Source organism: Schistocerca cancellata, chromosome 1 (assembly GCF_023864275.1).
Source record: "Schistocerca cancellata isolate TAMUIC-IGC-003103 chromosome 1, iqSchCanc2.1, whole genome shotgun sequence".
NCBI lineage: Eukaryota > Metazoa > Arthropoda > Insecta > Orthoptera > Acrididae > Schistocerca > Schistocerca cancellata.
In genome coordinates this window covers 291,091,690-291,112,127 of record NC_064626.1, presented here as the reverse complement: position 1 = coordinate 291,112,127, position 20,438 = coordinate 291,091,690, and positions in this window count along the sequence as shown.

Sequence of the window (20,438 nt, the reverse complement as noted above, 5' to 3'; positions counted from 1 at the left end):
TAAATAGTGTGTTTACCTTAAAGTTGTTGATTTTTTTCTTTAAAAGAGTTGCAGATTAAGGAATAACCAAAAAAGTATCCGTTGCGAGTTAACCATTTCTGATATATTCAGAAGAGAAGTGTTTGACATATGCGGACTCCTGCAAACCATTGCCCCATATGGCATGGAGACATGGACAATAGTGTAACCAGAAAAGAAAAGACACGCTATGGATGCATGGTGTTGCAGAAAAACCCTAAAAATTTCATGGACACAAAGATTGAGCACTGAAGATGTCTTGTAGTGGACTATCAGGTGACGGAGAGACCGACGGGTTGGACACCTATACACAGCCACTGTAAAATTAATACAAGGAAAAATTCCTGGGAAGAATCCAGGAGAAAGACCAAGGCAGATAAAGCAAGATCTGAGATTGAGACTGACAACATATTCTGAAATGATTTACCGAAGATAAAAAAATGTAGAAGGAGAATTGCTGTCAACCCATTTAAGGATTGAGAATAAAAGAATAAGACGGTGACATTTGTATTCGCATGAGGGCTTTAACGTTACTAAATTCCTGATGTAATCTTTGTCAGCTAGCAGTACCTGCAGACGCTATAATCTTTGTAGATCCACTAACGTATGTTAACCACACTATTATTTTGATTTTAGTACATGTGAACATTTCTCAGAAAGTGGAGCCAACTTTACTTATTGTGTAAACCAAATTTTCTTTTACACAGGGTTTGACATGCAAGCACGTTTGGTTACAGATGGTTTAGTAAAGTATCTTTCTACAGAAAAGTCTTGGTGAAACGACGGGAAGGAAGGAAAGGAAAATCGTGACCACACTGAACCACTGGAGAATATTCTCTTGGATTGATGACAGCCTCACACTAGAAGATGATGTCAACCATTTCAGCCACTCAGCAGTAAAGACGTCTCGTGTATACTGCTGAATATGTGGAGCAAATCAACCAGTTTGTTGTCCTCACACCCAGAAACGGATGTAAACTGCACAACAAAATTAAACAGTCACTTTTTTTAAGCCCGCTCATTTTCTCCGATTCCACCCCAGAAGTTCGAAATTTAGCTCGAAGGCGCCTGTGACCTTCCTCTGTAATGGATTAAGTTGTCACATTGGCGCCTAATTTCATCACAATTCTGCCCACCGACACTGTGGCCGTGTCACAGCTCCCGTTAGCCACATCTTATCCCCTCCCTGGACACCACTGCGACGTGTTTTCTTATGGGGGCCGAGAAAATCATTTCGGACATGTCGCTGTTCAAAATCCACACGAAAACGCCGCAGGGGGAACATAAGGGACGTGAAATAAACCACTCTTCCTTGAGGTGTTTACTTTCACACATTTCGAGATCGAAAACGACGATTTCCAGAGACTTGTGCAACAGAACTACATTCCTGACAACATTTGGCACTGTTGACGCCCTCTGGACAATTCAACTTCTCCCAGTTGACATCGTGTGGCTGCAACCATGCTTCTCTGGTATATAGGGTGGGGCCGCTAGGAACCATTCAAAACCATTAGACGAAATCTGAACGTGATCTGAAGCAGAAAAGGGTGTTTACGCATTTTCACTCCTCCTTCATCGCACCCTTCTGTGCTGTTTGCGCAGGTGGATGCAATGCTGATATATGCATGAATAAAACAGCAAAGGGACCAATTAAGACCTCCTAGTTTGACAACACCCTTCGTACAGAGATATTCATTTACCCAAACCTAGGTACTGGCAACGTAGGCAATCCTTTCGACATCCCTTAGGTTTTCACTTGCAGCCAACAAGTGCTTGTGTGTGTGAAATCTTATGGGACTTAACTGCTAAGGTCATCAGTCCCTAAGCTTACACACTACTTAACCTAAATTCTCCTAAGGGCAAAGACACACACCCATGCCCGAGGGAGGACTCGAACCTCCGCCGGGACCAGCCTCACAGGCCATGACTGCAGCGCCTCAGACCGCTCGGCTAATCCCGCACGGCAAGTGCTTGTCCACCAGCTTAACGCCACTCAGCTGTTTTGTTCCGATGAATTATCAAATAGTTTTTAGGGCTTAAAAAGGTACCCAAATGATTTTCATGATTTCTTTTAATGATTTGAATGAATTTTCAGTAACAAGTGACGCCACCTCTAGAATTAATGACAGCCTGGCATTAGCAACTGCAGTTGCTGATAAAAGAATTTATATAGGCCTTTGGAATGTTGTTACAGATGTTTTGTAATGCATCAACCAGTTCCTTAACTTGTACTGGCTGTGGATTTATATGCTTTATCCTTCAACCCATGAAATTCCACACATGTTCAGTTGGGCTTATGACAGGGTGGTTGGTAGGCCATTACATCATCTGGATGCATACTGTACGGGAAAGATCTCGAACGACACAAACAGACTGGGGCCGAGTGTTGTCATAAATCAGTGCAAAGCTTGGTCCAAGTTCTATTGCCTTCAGAATGATGTATGGCTCGGCTGTCTCATCCCTACAGCACCAGTCATTCAGTGCTGGAGGTGGCACAAAACAAGCTGTGTTTTCATGTTTAGCCTGTTGCCTCCCCAAATCATAACAGACCTGCCGTCTAATGCAGTCTGTGGGAAAATGACGTCCGATAGATTCTTCATCTTCACATTACAATGACAAACATGGATCCCTTCATTATAGCTCTTTCCAGAGCAGCATGACTCAACTGTGAAAAGTACCATGGGGTGTAATTGAGAGAAGTAGGAGTGCTTACAATAATCCTTTAGTTGTGGTAAGTAAGAGATATGGTGGATTGAGAATTGTTTTGGGCTACAGACACCTTAGTAAATTTCTTATCAGAGAGAATGATCATCCTGAGGACATGGGCAAGCTGTTGCACAAATCTGACTATGTAAAATACATGAGTAGTTTGGACTTGACTTCTGGATTTCACCAGATCCCACTTGAAATTAATTCTAGAAAGTATACAGCATTTTTGTATGGAGATAAGTGTTTTCAATACTGTGTGGTGCCCTTTGGATTAAATGTATCCATAGCTGTATTCATAAGAGCTCTGGATTCTGTCTTGGAAAGTGAAATGAGTTCAAAATTAATTGGTATGTTGATGATACTCTGGTCACAGGAGGGACTTGGGAACAACATTTGGATCTGTTAACAGATGTGTTTTCAAAATTATAATCAGGAGGTATGACTTTGAAAATAGGTAAGTGTAAATTTGGTGTGGAAGAAGTTAAATTTTTAGGACGTGTTTTATCTGAAAGAGGAATTGCACCTGATAAAGAGAAATTTGATGTAATTGCTAATTTTCCTACTCCTTGCAATAAAAAAACAGCTTAAATCATTTTTTGGTTTAATTGGATTTTATAGAAAATTTTGTAGAAAAAAATCTTAGAATGCTCCATGTTTGTGTGAACTTTTGAAGAGGAATACAATTTGGGATTGGAATCAGGAGTGTCAAGATACTTTTGATGATATCAAAGGACAGTTATGTCAAAGTCAGATATTGTTCAGACCAGTTTTGTCTCTTTCCTTTGGTATTATGATAAACAGTAGTCATGTTGGATTGGGTGCTCATTATTTCAGGATGTTGAAGTTGATGGTGTTATTAAATATAGATTTCTTGTGTTTGTCAGTGGAGTATTGTAGAAACATGAAAAGACATACACTGTAAATGAGATAGAACTTTTGGCTGTACATTGGGGCTTCAACAAATTTAAAAATTATTTACTACAGTGCAAAGTCATCATCTACTATCACAAAGCATTACGTTATCTTCAGGGGTGTAAGCTGTACCATAACATAGTTACTTGTTGGGCTATGTTTTTACAGCAGTGAGAAAATTATGAAACCAGATACATTATGGGCACATACAATGCAGTTGCTGATGCTTTCTCTAGGCTACCTTTAGGGAGCGAATCATCAAACAGCTTTGGAGAAGGAGAGAAAAAGTTTAAAATTATGTGCTTGAGAGCCGTGAAAGAGGGAAAAGATGATAAGGTACACAAGGGTATTTTATTCAGGAGACATAAGACTGACTCAGAGGATTGGAAACTATGTTGTGCAGCACAATGTATTGATAGTTTAATTACTTACGCACATGAGAGTTTTGGTCACTGTCGATCAACCAAATACATGCAAAAGATTCAGGAAAACATCTATTTTTATAACATGGGAAGGAGAATCAAGCAGAAGATTGCCAGCTGTGACTGATGTCAAAGAGTGAAGGTAAGTAACCAAATAAGTAGAGGCCAAGTGCAAAACATAGTAATCTAGATCTCATGTCTGTGGATTTTTATGGACCTTTACCTAAGTCTAATAATGTATTTTGTTATGTTTTAGTGGTGGTTGATGTATTTTCAAAGTTCATAAAGCTGTTTCCTCTTAAGACAGCTACCAGTAAGCAAATTAACTTTGACAACACATATCTTCATCAGGTGGGTATTCATAAAATAATTTTATCTGATAATGGTTCTCAGTTTACATCACAAACTTGGAAAGATTTTGTTGATCACACAAAAATGAGACATGTTGTAACCTCGGTGTACTGTCCTTACAGTAACCCTGCAGAAAATACATGAGAGAGATGGGATGGCTGTTTAGAACATATTGTAGTAAGAATCATACCATTTGGATAGATTGTCAGTGATTTTGAGGACATTATGAAAAGTTTACAACATTCTTCAACCAGCTTTCACCATTTTAAATCATGTTTAATCACAGACCAGCTAACTTTATTTCTGAAAATGTTGAATTTCCACCAATCAAAATTCTGTTATCAAAAGACAGGGAAGAGTGTGTTAGGGAGATGATGAGAAAATCTGGGGGATAGGAGAAAGCAGAAACATGATGATAAAGGTATATTTTCTAAGTTTGGGGTAGGAGATCATGTGTTGGTGAAAGCAAAAGAGAAATCTAAAGCGTTGGCATCAGAGACAAAGAACTTTTTCAATATTTATATAGGACCATTCAAAATTCTTGAAAATCCACACCCTAATGCACACAGGCTTCTGTGCCCTAATTCTGAAAAATTGTTTCAATTACACAATATCACTTAACTTAAAGCATATAGACATAACCCATAAGCATCAATTTTTTCCCATTGTCATGAATTTTGTGTGTAAGATCATGTAGTTTCTAGAGTTCTGTCTTATCCATTGACTGAGTTTAAATCGATCTGTATATGCATAAGATTAGATAACTGTGTTTTGCTTGTCTGGAATTTATATGTAAGATGATGTGATTTTTAAAGGTCTGTCTCACCTACTGACTGAGTTAAAATCTATGATGCACTATATAGTTGTGTTCTGCAGTAGATAGCTACTTCAGAATTTGATACATGTATGCCATGTGACTAAATGAGTAGATCATTTTACAATTTTGAGATGGGACAATGTTCATAATTTTTACTGCAAAAATTAGGAATAATATCTGAGCATATCTGTGTGTAGTACCTTATTAGCTCATTTTTAATTGCATTTAACTCTGTTTATTAATGTTTCATATGGGAACACTTTTTAATCACACCTGACATAAATCCCATATAACTGACTTTGGGAAATAACCAAGGAGAGCATATGATGTGAAGAAGATATTGAACAGCATATTTAGTACACAAAGCTATGTTTCAGGATTTTATGTGAATGCTAGGCAGGAAGTTACCTGTCTGTTGGAGCATGTGATGAGAACTGTAGGGAGGAAGCTGAATAATGTGGGTGGATCCATTCCCCAAACTGCTGTATGGCTGTACCCTGCTGGACTAGTCAGCTTGTAAGAGATCATGGGTGCTGGGTAACATAGTTGAGACTCTGTCGACTGGCTCTGTGTTGTGACTGATATTTTTGAATAGTTAGCCAAGACTGCTAAAAACAATGCCATTCAGAATAAATGCATTTTTTTCCCCTCAAGTAGAGCGATTGACTTTCCAATACATTATGTAACTTTAAATCAGTAGGAATTTTTTTTTTAAGAATTTGTAAATGAATCTTCTAGGTCTTTGTGTAGGTAGGCTAGGATGTATGGACAGTTAGCAAATAATGTGGAAGACATTTACTAGTATAGACAACATAACAAGATGTATATATGTCTGCTTTCATACACAGATTTTGGTTCTCAAGCTATTGGATTATGTCATTAGTCAAAGCTAATCATGACTCTCATTACCTGTATTTATTATGAGTATTGCAATATTGTATCTGATTGGAGCTTGATTTGTGGGCAGATTCATGCTTAACTCTGTTTTGGGTACCCCTGGTCATCGTGACTGGGTATGTGTGTACTCAGGGAGAGGGTAAAACCACTGACTGAGGCTAGATTCTTCTTACATACATTCTTCTCTTTGCATATAATTGGACTTAATGATATGATTAGGAGCTTCATTCATTTTGTTGCGTCTAAACTTTTTTGCTGGTTTGTAAAATTTAGGCCCTAATATTTTCCCATATTTTCTTCTTTCATGAGTTGTCATATCTTTGAATACTGAGGTTTATGTGGATGATTGATTCCTGCTCGTGATTGAGTATATTCTTCTGGTCTGTACCGATCACTGAGAGTTTTCCGAGTCAGCTCACTCGTCATGCACTTAAGCTCTGAATTTTTTCTCTTCTCTTTTAAAGATTTTGAAGGTTTGATTGTATTGGTGTTAACTTACACTTTCTAATAATAGTAATTTACATTGTCTCTGTATTTATTTCTATAGTTTAGTGTTGTAATGTTGTAGTTTTGACCTTGTGTCATTTGTCTTGTGACTGTAGATTCCACAGGTCTGAAAATCTGAAGGTCATATCCTGATATATGTATAGATTATGACTTGTATAGTAGATATTTTTCTTACGTTTTCTGGAATATGTTACGTAACAGATACTTTTATACAGCTGTCTGCTATATTGGGCATCATTTTGCACACTGTTTGACAAACCTTATAGTCTGTCATGAAATAATGTAACATACTGTTTAAAAATTTTGTGAGGGGGACATGGTAATGGGACACCCTTTTCTAACATAACCTTTTTTTTTAATAGAAGTAGCTGATACCAGGATTAATCCCAAATCTGATATAGGTAAATATTCTTGGCTGTTTCTCTGAAAGAATTTCATTTGATTTTGTATACGATGTATTATATTTCAAGCTAAAATGTGTAAAAAGAAATTAATTTGTCACTTTGTATGTACAGTTAAAATTAATCTTCTTTTAGAAATATCTGGCATACTTAAAATTCATATTATTAATTGCAAAATCAAATGTGAATTATCAAATTTATTTCTGAACTCATTTATGAAATAATGATTTAATTTGAAGATTCTTCTTTGGTCATGAAAGTATGTAAACTCTTTCACTTTGTAAACTCTTTGGAATATTGTGAGTACCACAGAATCCAAAGTAGCAGGCATGCCTCTGATGGAGACAAACATATTTCTTTTTTATGATCGTCACTAGCAATGTAATGTGGAATATTAAGTGGAAATTGTATAGACAGTGTAATATGGAAAATGTGACAAAGAATAAAATTCAAGAGTAATACGGGTAAATCTTCAACAGTTATTTAGTCATCTGGAGCCCACTAAGTCAAAATTTCAGGTGTACCCCTAGATGCAAGACTTGGAGTCAACAACAAGAAGAGAAAATGAGGGTAAGTAAAACGTTTTTCTTTTGTATATCTTATGCTTCTTAACACTTTTCAAACTAATGAAGATACTAAGAAAAATTTAATGGTGATGTGTGGGAGGGTAAGATTACACAGGGTACTCTCCAAGTCCAAATGAAGAAAAACCGGCTTGCATTTATTTGGGCCATCAATTGATTGATTTGGCAGAACATTCACCATTATGATGGATTACCTTTGTCTATGCTGGCTGACTAGCCTGAAGGATCCTCTAGGTTGAATGATGAGATATGCTCTGAGGCCTCAGGAGTACAATATCACTGTGATACGCAAAAGTGGTCACATAACGAAGGATGATAACTGCCATTCAAGGAATCCTTTAGCAGAACACAGTAGCATGGATAAAATGCTGGTCATTGCTGCAATAAATGACATTGCTACTAAACACAAGGAAGATCTAGTGCCCCTGAAAACCATAGAATCCTTGAAGAAAGAGAAGCTGATCAAAGGAGCACTTCAATTAAACAAACAAAGTACTCTGTAAGAGAAATTATGATCCATTGAGATGGAAATAGTTGCAGGTCATCCCAGTTCATCTACTGCTAGCCGTCTTGAAATATTTGCATGACACTCCAACACCTGGTCACCTGAATTCATGAAGACTCTAGATAAGCAGTTCCCAACATGAGGTAAAACAAAAGTTTCTGTTTGAAAAAAAATCTGTATCTCTGCCCCCTTAGACCAATAATTTTTAAATAAGTAACTGATTCTAAAATTGTCAGATCTGAGCATTAGTGCATGTCATGTTGTGGTGGAGGCCACAGCAAATGCACTAATAACATTATTTCCAACTTGCACACTGTCAGTGGTGACTTCTAGCTGCACCCAGCCACTTGCTTGGTGCAGCATGTTTATTATTCATCTCATTTGTTAGTCATTCAATCACTAACCAAATCAACTGATATATGAAGTGAATACATTAATGGTGCCACTGATTTCACTATTTTTGCATTGTATTTTTGGATTGTTAAATGAGAAATGAAATGCAACATCAACGAGTGAGGTGATAAGATTCAAGTAAATATGTAACTTTCTTTTTTGTTTGCTGTTATGGAGCTACAGTAATCATGAAAAGATAAACATAAATGATATGCAGTTACAATCTCTTGCTTCACAGTAAGAAAAGAACTGAACACCACATGTGCTTCAAGTCAGCTGTTTCCCTGCAAAACAAAAACTGCACACACGGGCGTATAGTTTCAAACAAACACCGCACACGCTTGTCTATAGTTTCAAATGTGGACATAATTGTAGTTGGAGCCTGTGGAGTTGAGAAACTTTATGATCAGGAAAATCTATATTAATAAGGTAAATTTTGTTTAAGTTTGCCAGTAATGTAAAAAGAGGAAATATTCATTATCATCACAGTGCAACAAGTGGCTTTGCTTATTATTGAGGCTACAACAGATTTAGGATCTGGTCATGCCTCAAAAGGCAGCACACATTTTGTGTTATATACGACTCTCTGACTGTCCCATTCTATCATGATGCTTATGCTTGTCAAGCATCCGCCTCCATAGCGCAGCGGTAGCATTGCCACTTACTGCGCAAGGGGGCCCGGGTTCGATTCCTGTCAGGGGGCTGGGTGTTGTGTGTCCTTCATCACCATTTCATCATCATTGACATGCAAGTCGATGAAGTTGCGTCAACTAAAAAGATCTCCAATACAGCGGCCGAACCTCGAAGGGGATATCCCGACCAATAAATGCCATATGATCATTTCATGTTTTTTGCTTGTCAAGCCACCATCTAAATATGCCTGATCTAGGTATGTAGCCCAGAACAGAATTCATCTTGTGAACCTCAGTGTTATTAAGTTATCATTGTTCAGATGTCTAGTCACAATCCTCTGTTACAGGCTTTTCACTTTCCCTGCCACATCCAGGTTTCATTCAAGCAAAACAGATACTGAAAGTTGAGTCATCAGCTGCACTAATGAAGAAAATTTCTTTATTTAATGAAGCAAAATTGCATCCTTTTCTGAAGCAGTTTTTCAGACAATGATTTACTTTTTGTATAAAAATTTTAAAATTGCAGGAAAACTACTCAGTTAAATATGTCTTATGGTCTCAAATCACAGCTTGATAATGAAGTGGCTATCTCCGGGCAGGGACTACTCAGGAGGACGTCATTACCAGGAGAAAGAAAACTGGCGTTCTACGGATCGGAGCTAGTAGAACTCTTTGAGTAACAGAAGAAATATTGAATTTAATTGATGAAAGGAGAAAATATAAAAATGCAGTAAATGAAGCAGATAAAAATGAATACAAACGTCTCAAAAATGAGAGTGACAGGAAGTGCAAAATGGCTAAGCAGGGATGGCTAGAGGACAAATGTAAGGATGTAGAGGCTTATCTCACTAGGGGTAAGATAGATACTACCTACAGGAAAATTAAAGAGACCTTTGGAGAAAAGAGAGCCACTTTTATGAATATCAAGAGCTCAGATGGAAACCCAGTTCTAAGCAAAGAAGGGAAAGCAGAAAGGTGGAAGGAATATATAGAGGGTCTATACAAGGGTGATGTACTTGTGGACAGTATTGTGGGGATGGAAGAAGATGTAGATGAAGATGAAATGGGACATATGATACTGCGTGAAGAGTTTGACAGAGCACTGAAAGACCTGGGTCGAAACAAGGCCCCAGGAGTAGACAAAATTCCATTAGAACTACTGACAGGTGGCACAGTGGTTAGCACACTGGACTAGCATTCGGAAGGACGACGGTTCAATCCTGCATCCGGCCATCCTGACTTAGGTTTTCTGTGATTTCCCTAAATAGCTCCAGGCAAATGCCGGGATGGTTCCTATGAAAGGGCATGGCCGACTTCCTTCCGCATCCTTCCCTAATCCTATGAGACCGATAACCTCGCAGTTTGGTCTCTTTCCCCAACCAACCAACCAACCAACTACTGACAGCCTTGGGAGAGCCAGGCCTAATGAAACTCTACCATCTGGTGAGCAAGATGTATGAGACAGGTGAAATACCCTCAGACTTCAAGAAGAATATAATAATTCCAATCCCATAGAAAGTGGGTGTTGACAGATGTGAAAATTACCGAATTATCAGTTTAATAAGTCTCAGCTGCAAAATACTAACTCAAATTCTTTACAGACGAATGGAAAGACTAGTAGAAGCTGACCTTGGGGAAGATCAGTTTCGATTCTGTAGAAATATCATTCTACATGAGGCAATACTGACCCTACGACTTATCTTAGAAGAAACATTAAGGAAAGGCAAACCTATGTTTCTAGCATTTGTAGACTTAGAAAAAGCTTTTGACAATGTTGACTGGAATACTCTCTTTCAAATTCTGAAGGTGGCAGGGGTAAAATACAGGGAGCAAAAGGCTATTTACAATTTGTACAGAAACCAGATGGCAGTTATAAGAGTCGAGGGGCATGAAAAGGAAGCAGCGGTTGGGAAGGGAGTGAGGCAGAATTGTAGCCTCTCCCCAGTGTTGTTCAATCTGTATATTGAACAAGCAGCGAAGGAAACAAAAGAAAAATTCAGAGTAGGTATTAAAATCCATGGAGAAGAAATTAAAACTTTGAGGTTTGCCGATGACATTGTAATTCTGTCAGAGACAGCAAAGGACTTGGAAGAGCAGTTGAACGGAATGGATAGTGTCTTGAATGGAGGATATAAGATGAACATCACCAAAAGCAAAGTGAGGATAATAGAATGTAGTCAAATTAAGTCGGGTGATGCTGAGGGAATTAGATTATGAAATGAGACACTTAAAGTAGTAAAGGAGTTTTGCTATTCGGGGAGCAAAATAACTGATGATGGTCGAAGTAGAGAGGATATAAAATGTAGACTGGCAATGGCAAGGAAAGCGTTTCTAAAGAAGAGAAATTTGTTAACATCGAGTATAGATTTAAGTGTCAGGAAGTCATTTCTGAAAGTATTGGTATGGAGTGTAGCCATGTATGGAAGTGAAACATGGACAGTAAATAGTTTGGACAAGAAGAGAATAGAAGCTTTCGAAATGTGGTGCTACAGAAGAATGCTGAAGATTATATGGGTAGATCACATAGCTAATGAGGAAGTATTGAATAGGATTGGGGAGAAGAGAAGTTTGTGGCACAACTTGACTAGAAGAAGGGATCGGTTGGTAGGACATGTTCTGAGGCATCAAGGGATCACCAATTTAGTATTGGAGGGCAGCGTGGAGGGTAAAAATCGTAGGGGGAGACCAAGAGATGAATACACTAAGCAGATTCAGAAGGATGTAGGTTGCAGTAGGTACTGGGAGATGAAGAAGCTTGCACAGGATAGAGTAGCATGGAGAGCTGCATCAAACCAGTCTCAGGACTGAAGACCACGACGACAACAACAACAATCTTTTCATTATTGGTCATATCATGCTTTGAAGTTGTAATCTTTCCCTCCCTCACATCATTTGTTGATTGTCACTCACTTCATAATATACTCTCTTAATAGGCTTCGAGAAGAGTAAGATTTACAATAAACTTTTTACTTATCTTCTTTTCTTGTAGTTGGTTCCAGTTCTTTGCATCTGGGACCTGATTCTTGAAGCTGAAATTTTTGATGTTATAAGATCTCATGGTTCCAATTGACATAAATAATGCTGAAGTATTGCCTGAGCAGTAATTTCTGTTTCTGTAAATTTTATTCTTTCACCTTTTTCTGTATCACACTGTTTTCACAATTTCCACTTCAAAATCGAAAATTACATTGTTATTACCAAACATAAAAAACATGTCTGATCACAACAGGGGCATTGCCTGCTACTAAGTACTACCTCATTCTGCGGTACAAACTATATTCCAAAGAGTTTACAAATTTTCTTGACAAATGAATTTCCACCAATTTATATCATTATCGTATAAATGAATTCGGAAGTAAACATAATAAATATCATCCAATTGTGCTACTCATAATATGAATTTTAAGTATGCCAGATATTTTGTAATTTCAAATGTTTCTAAAAGAGATGTAATTTTAACTCTACGTACAGAGTTAGTAAATATCGATTGTATCAACTAAAATAAACTATTTTCTTTTTATACATTTTAGAATGAAATATACCTCGTTGTGTACAAAATCATATGCACTTCTTCTAGAAAAATAGTTGAGACAATATTAACCTGTTTAGAAATTTGTAAATATGTTTTTCGTATCACCTACTCCCATTGAGCAAAAGCAATGCTAGAGGAGGGTGTCCCTTTAAAATATCCCCTTCACAAAATTTATTTATTTAATAAATTGCAGCCAAATAGCCATATATAGTTACTCTGCTTAACATTTTACATTTACAATTTACATTTATGCATATTCACTTATAGATTTCACTCGTTTACTGCACTGCACAGTTCTATGTGATATCGTTCACAGGCTTGGTTGCACAGTTCACACACACATGTTGTGGTTGGGTCATGATAATTTTTGTTTTTGCAAACTAGATGATGAAAGCCGTGAATAGATAATCTATTTATGACTGTTGCAGTTCGAAGTTTGGTGCTGTCCATGAGTGGTTCATCATTGCTTCGGTGCCATAGAACTCCAGCCATACTTTATCTCGTCTATCCTGATTAGAAATGTCTCTCTTGCTAGCAGATACACTAGTCTAGATCTTGTTGTCTTTGAGAGACCTAGTGCTCTTTTTAGAGAAGCTGATTTTACCTTTTCTAGTGTTTCTAGATTATTTCTGTTAGGTGGACCCATATAACCTCCATCCCATAGGCCAGGATTGGCAAGATTTTGGCGTTGAATAATTTCATGGCCATTTCTAGACTGAGTAGGTGGACGTTTTTGATGTTGTGTATTGCTATTATTGCTTGGGCTGAACATTCTGTGTATGTTTTGTGAAGCATTTGGCTGTTGGTTGCAGTGTCACCCCTAGGTATTTAAAGTCTGATGAGATTTTTATTTTTTGTCCTTTGATGTTGATTTCTGCATTCTTGGCTTTTTTGCCTCCTTTTCTGAAAATCACCATTTCGGTCTTTGTTACGTTTAAGTGTAGTTTGTGTTCAACGCACCAATTATCTATTTTCTCAGTGATTTTCTGCAGCTTCTGTATATCTGTTGATCCTATGGCAATGTCTTCAGTTTATGCATATATGTATATATATTCTTCATTTTCTCCAATTCGCAGTACTTCTTCAGTGGCAAGAATGTATAGCAAAGGGCTCATTGGGTAACCCTGTAAGACTCCATTCGATTGCGAAATGAGGTTCAAAAAAGAGAGGTTGTCTGATATTGTGATTAAGTGGTATTTGAGGATTGACTTCATTATTCTTGCCCATACACTATCTTCTCCCATTGTGTTTTCCAGTTTTCAGACTATGAGATCTCTTTCCAGGAGGTCAAAGGCTTTGGTAAAGTCTATGAATGCTTTATAGATCATTCGTTTCTTTTGTAGCGCTTTGTCAATGTTGTTTAGAAGAAGCCTGACAGCTGTAAGTGTTGATCTTCGAGATCTGAAGCTCATTTGTGGTTCTGGGAGGTGACTGTCCACACAGGCTTTGATTTTTTGTGTAATTATCTTTGAAAACATCTTGAACTGAGTATTTTCTAGAGGTATGCCTCTGTATTTTTTTGTGTCCATTGGGTCTCCTCTACCTTTGTAGAGAACTTTTATTATCAAGTGTCTCCATTGGATTGGAATTCTTCTAAGTTCCAGGCCTTTTGTTGAATAGTTTGATCCATATGTGTTGGAGAGTGTCTTCAAGATCTTGTATATATTCATTACATATATTATTGGGTCCTGATGCTTTCTTGTTCTTCAGTGTTTTTATCACTTCTTTTGCATTTTCTTCATTTAGAGGTTCCCATACATTGTCTTTTTCCTTTGTTTGATGTTGTTTCTCTTTCATTGGGGGTGTTTGGATTCCTTGTTTGTTCAGTATCTTACTGAAGTTGTCTTCCCATTCCTTCATGTCTATATTTGGCGTATAAGCCAGTCTTCTTGGTCTTGTTGCTATGTATGTGTCTTTCACTGCTTCATCCACTTATCTTTTTGCCTCTCTTTCTATGTATTCATTTTCTTCTCTTCTATTAGTTTTTTGTAGATTTTCTTCTCTTCTGCATATAGTTTGCATGTTTCCTCATCATGCTGGTTTCTTAATCTGTGGAGCATTCTTAGAACAGTGTCCCTTTTGCTGTAGCATTCAGCACGGCACGATCTTTTTGTTGTCCTTGTTTTTGGGTTTGTTTGTATCACTGATTTTTTAGGAGGTCTTCTATTTTGTCTGTTGCTTTTTCAAGGTCTCCATCCTCTATTAAAGTTTCTATTTGCGTTGCTTGTTCTTGTTGGTTTGTTATTTTCTTTTCATCTATTTTTCTTTGTGTGATTTGCTGGGTCTTTCTTGATGGTGGTGATGTGACATTATTTTTTTTATCTTCATCGGAATGTGCTTTCACATAGGAGTGATGGATCATGCCGTATTGGTTGAATACTTCCTTTTATTTCTCCTCTTGTTAATGCAATATCAATGGTGCTTTTCCCATTGTGGCATATGTATGTAGGTATTTGTCTATCGTTCAGTAGGGTGAAACCATCTTCTTCTAGGGTTTCAATGACTAGTCTTGTTTTATAATTCTCCATGTCTATTCTGCAGTTGAGATCACCTGCAATAATGGCGAGTTTGCTGTCATATTTTTTGATGAGTGTGACTATATTGTCAATTATTTATACAGCATTTGTGTGTTGTTGGAAATAGGCTGCAATTATATTAAAGTTTGATGCTTCTACTAGCATGCTATTATCTTGTTTTATGATGTTTTTTGGGGGGTCATCCAGGGTTTCTGTAGGATAGATATTCCTACCATGGTACATCCTCTTTCTCCCTTCTTTGCCATTAGGTGAAAATTGTAGAAATCTTTATGTTGCCAGTTGTCTACCAGGTAGGTTTCTGTTAGAATTACAAGATCTGAGTTTTGCAGAATGTCTGTTGGTGTTAGATTAAGAGCACTTTTTATTCCCTCTGTATTCCACAAGACTGCTTTTGTTTCTTGTTCTTCTGGTTTTCTTCTTAGTTTAGTTGAGCTCTGCTCCCTCTTCCATTGATCTTCTTGGGAAATGAAATTGGCATATCGTACTTTTATGTTTTCAAACCAGAATTCTGGTTCTTGTGTGGTTTGTAGATCTTCAAATGGAATGCCTACTTTGAAAGCTTTTTTGTTCCCCAGTGTGCACAGTCCTTCACATTCTAGTTGTCCCAGTATTCTGTTCTTGTTGAGGTATTTCACAAAATTTGGATATGTGTTTACAACATTTTGTGACAGATTATAAAGTTTCCCCAAACGGTGTACAAAATGATGGCAAAAAGACAGAAAACAGTTGTATAGAAGTATCTGATAAATAACACATGACAGAAAACATAAGAAAAATAGCTACTGTACAACTCATAATTTTTACATATATTGGGACATGGTATTCAGATTTTCATATCTGTGGTACATTCTGTCAGTAGACAACTGATAAAAAGTCAAAACCACAACATTGCAACACTAAACTATAAAAATAAATACAGAAGCAATATAAATAATTATAATTACAAATTGTAAGTTTACAGCCATAAAATCACACCTTCAAAATCTACAAAGGAGAGGAGAAAAAATTCAGAGTCTAAGTGTACAATGAGTGAGCTGACTTGAAAACTCAAAACAGCAGAGGCAGACCAGGACTATACTCAATCATGAGTAGGAATATAGCACAAATGAAATGAAATCAAATGAGCGGCTGGCTTCATTGACTGGGAGGCCACATCCAGGGAAGTTCAGACGCCAAACGCAAGTCTTATTTCAATCGATGCCACATTGGGTGATTTGCACACTGGTGACGAGGATGAAACAATGATGAGGACAACACAACGCCCAGTCCCTGAGCAGAGGAAATCTCCAACCAGGCCAGGAATCCATCCCAGGCCCATTTGAGTGGAAGGCGAGCACATTACCACCCAGCTAAGCAGGAGCACTATAGCACAAAATCAGTCAGCCACATAAACCAAAGTATTTAAGGATATGTTGACACATGAAAGGAAAAATTACTGAAAAAATATTAGGACCCATGAATCCAAACCACACTGGGTACAAACCAGCAAAAAGCTCCTACACAATGAAATAAATTAAGCTCATAATCATATCAATAAGTCCAACTATATGCAAAGAGTAATTGTAAGAATCATCTAGACTCAGTCAATGGTTGTACCCTCTCCTTGAGTACCCAGACAAACAGTCATGATGACCATGGGTACCCAAAACACAGCAGAGCATGAGTCTATCCACAACTCAAGATCCAATTAGATACAATATTGCAATACTCATGATAAACACAGGTAAACAGGGTCATAATTAGCTTTGAATGATGACATAATCGAGTAGCTTGAGGACCAAAATCAGTGTATGAAAGCACACATGTATACATCTTGTTATATGATGTATACTAGTAAATGTCTTTCACACTATTTGCTAATTATCCATACAAACTAACCTACATACATAAAGGCCAAGAAGATTCATTTACAACTGAAAAAAATACATACTGATTTAATACTAGGAAGTCAATCCCCCTCTTTGAAAAAAACATGCATTTATTTAGAATAACACTGTCTCTGGCAGTCCTGGCTAACAATTTACAAATTTGTCACAACACAGATATAGGTTGCAGACTCTTGAGTAAATTACCCAGCATCTGTGATCTCTTGTAAGTCAAGTGGTCCAGCAGTTTACAGCCATAGGCAGTGTGGGGAGTGGATTCTCTCACATTTTTCAGTTCCCTCCCTACAGTTATCGTCACGTGCTCCAATGAATAGGTAACTTTCTGTCCAGCAATCACATCAAATTCTGAAACATTGTTTTGTGTACAAAATATACTATTCAATACCTTCTTCAAATCACATGGCGTATGCTCCCCTGATTTATATTGCAAAAGCTGTTGTGTAGAATTTACATAAGATAGGATTAAAAAGTGTTCAAATATGAAACTGTAAAGAACAGAGTTAAATGCAGTGAAAAACATGAGCGAACAAGGTGATATACACAGATATACTAAGATACTATTCCTCATTTTACAGCACAAATTATGACCATTGTCCCATTTCAAAACTGTAGAAGGATCTACTCATGTAGTATCATGGCATATATTTATTAAATTTTAAAGCACAAATCTATTACAAAAAAATAATTATATAGTGTATCATAGATTTAAACTCAGTCAATAGCTACGACAGAACTTTTAGAAATCATATCATCTTACATACTAAATTCATGACAAACAAAACACAGTTATATAGTCTTATGAATCTGCAAATGAAGTGTATATTTTCTTCCAGACTAGGGATCATTAAGCGTCCATGCTCGTAGGTCTTGTTCTCTATACTATACATTAACAGCGCTTGACATTTTACATATTGGATTTGCTTACCAGTAGCTACTCTTATCTTTACACATACAATAGGCATTTTCACAAAATTCTTACTATACCTAATCTTGTCTCTAAATTGTTTGGATATACCACAAATCAAGCTACCTGTATCAATCAAACAATTCCCTTCCCACTAGTCAATCTTAATCTTAATCTAAGGACACCCAAAATCTGAATCATCTTCTTTGTTATTAAACACTTCATGTAAAAGATAACTTTCTATTTCATCAAATGCTACATCCACACTGTCTCTATGGGGTTTCAACAACTTTACTGGTATCATAGCATTACTTTGGTTATTCATGTTGTCAGATAAAGGTTGAACACAATGAATGGATTCCATAGCACAACTAACATCCCTTATTACAGAAGGAACACAAAATACAGGTATATTACTGTCAAAATTACACTTCCTCTTTAGATCTTATTTTACTTCATTCCACCAATTTGGATACAAATTTCGATTGACCACAAGTAATTTGTTCCAGAATGCACATTTATCTATGTTTTCATCAATCAGGTTGCAAACAAACTTATGAAAGTTTTCACCTATATTCTCTAAGATTACAGATAACTCACCTTTACTGTTTGGATCATTTCTCTACATGACATTAATGAAAAACTGCTTTGACTGGACTGGTATTCCATGACTCTCACTTACTTCATTACGTACATCACTTACCTTATCTTTATTGTCAATATCATTCACAAATAACTCCAAAACTTCATTATTCTTAAACTCCACAAATACCTGATACTCATCATCATTATCACATTCTTCCAAAATTACTTCATCACCAACAACATTAATAACACAAATCTCATTTCCATCAAAGTAACATACCTCACCTACATTCATTCGCAATAAGCTACCAGTTTGGATGTACCAAGCTGAGTTATTTCGCAGTCCTCATTCACATCTACATCAAAAATACCACCTAGGTCACATCCAATACTGTCATCGCCAGATATACATACATCAATAACATTGTTTTCTGACCAAGAGAAGAAATCATTAGTACATATGACATCAAAATTATCATTTATCTCACATTCTGTTTTGTAATTAGCACCTACATCACTATAATTAAACACAGTATCCCATAGCAATAAACAAATGTCTATCTTCTGGTGTCTTCCCAGACTTCCTTAAACTGGCACGCACAGTACCAATATATAAGAAGGGGGATCCTTGTGAGGTGTCCAGCTTCAGACCAATCTCAGTGGTACCAGTACTAGCCAAAGTTACTGAGTCTGTGATGCACCGCCAGGTACTGAATTACTTTGAGGAAAACAACTTATTCCAAAACACACAGCACGGATTCCGCAAAGGGAGATCAACAGTGACAGCCACACTGGACTTATTAAAAACAATTCGACAGAGTTTTGAAGAGAGAGAGAGTGTGGCACTGACACTCTGTGACCTCAGCAAAGCCTTTGACTGCATCTCACACACAACACTAACAGCCAAGTTAAGATGCTATGGTGTAGGAGGTGTTGTTCTATCAACACTCCAATCTTATTTGGAAAACCGAAAGCAGGTAGTATCAGTGCATGGAGCAACTTCTCTTGAACAAAAACTGGAACATGGAGTGCCCCAAGGATCAGTCTTAGGACCTCTCCTATTCCTCATATATGTCAATGATATGAGCTGTAATAGTCAAATGTTGCAGTTTGCAGATGACACTACCCTTTTTGCCAAAGGACATACAGCCGCAGAAGCTCTTGGTGCATCAAATTTGATGTTTGAAGAAATAAAAGAATGGTTCGTAATAAACAAAATGAAGATCAATGAAGAAAAAACCCAACATTTGATATGCAGTCTAACCAACATTGAAGACCAAGAAAACATGGAGACTGTTAGACTACTGGGCTTCAAGATTGACAGCAAACTCTCCATGAATGATCACACTGCATATGTATGCACCAAACTGTCTCGTGTGATATACCTCCTGAGGAAGCTGAAGAGGGTAATAACTGACCAGTTTCTCACAATGGTCTACCATGCACTCTTCCACAGCCACATTAGCTATGGACTGTTGTTGTGGGGACACTCCTCAGGCAGCAAAGATGTGTTGCTATTACAAAAAAAAGCCATCAGGATCATATCCTCTAGCAAAAGACTGGACCACTGTAAGCCTATTTTCACCAGGTTAGGCATAATGACTGTCTTTAGCCAGTATGTGTATTTCTGCCTCATGTATATAAAAGAAAATCAAGGGAATTTTAGCATAAGACAAGAAATACATAATCATGACACTCGCTGTAAGAGGAACATTGAAATGCCAAGGTGTCGCCTATCAAGTACACAAGACAGCTTTCCAACAGTCGCCCTAAAAATGTACAATCAACTGCCTCCAGAAGTGAAATCCCTGCCACCTGAATTATTTCGGAAAAAAATTGCTCAGGA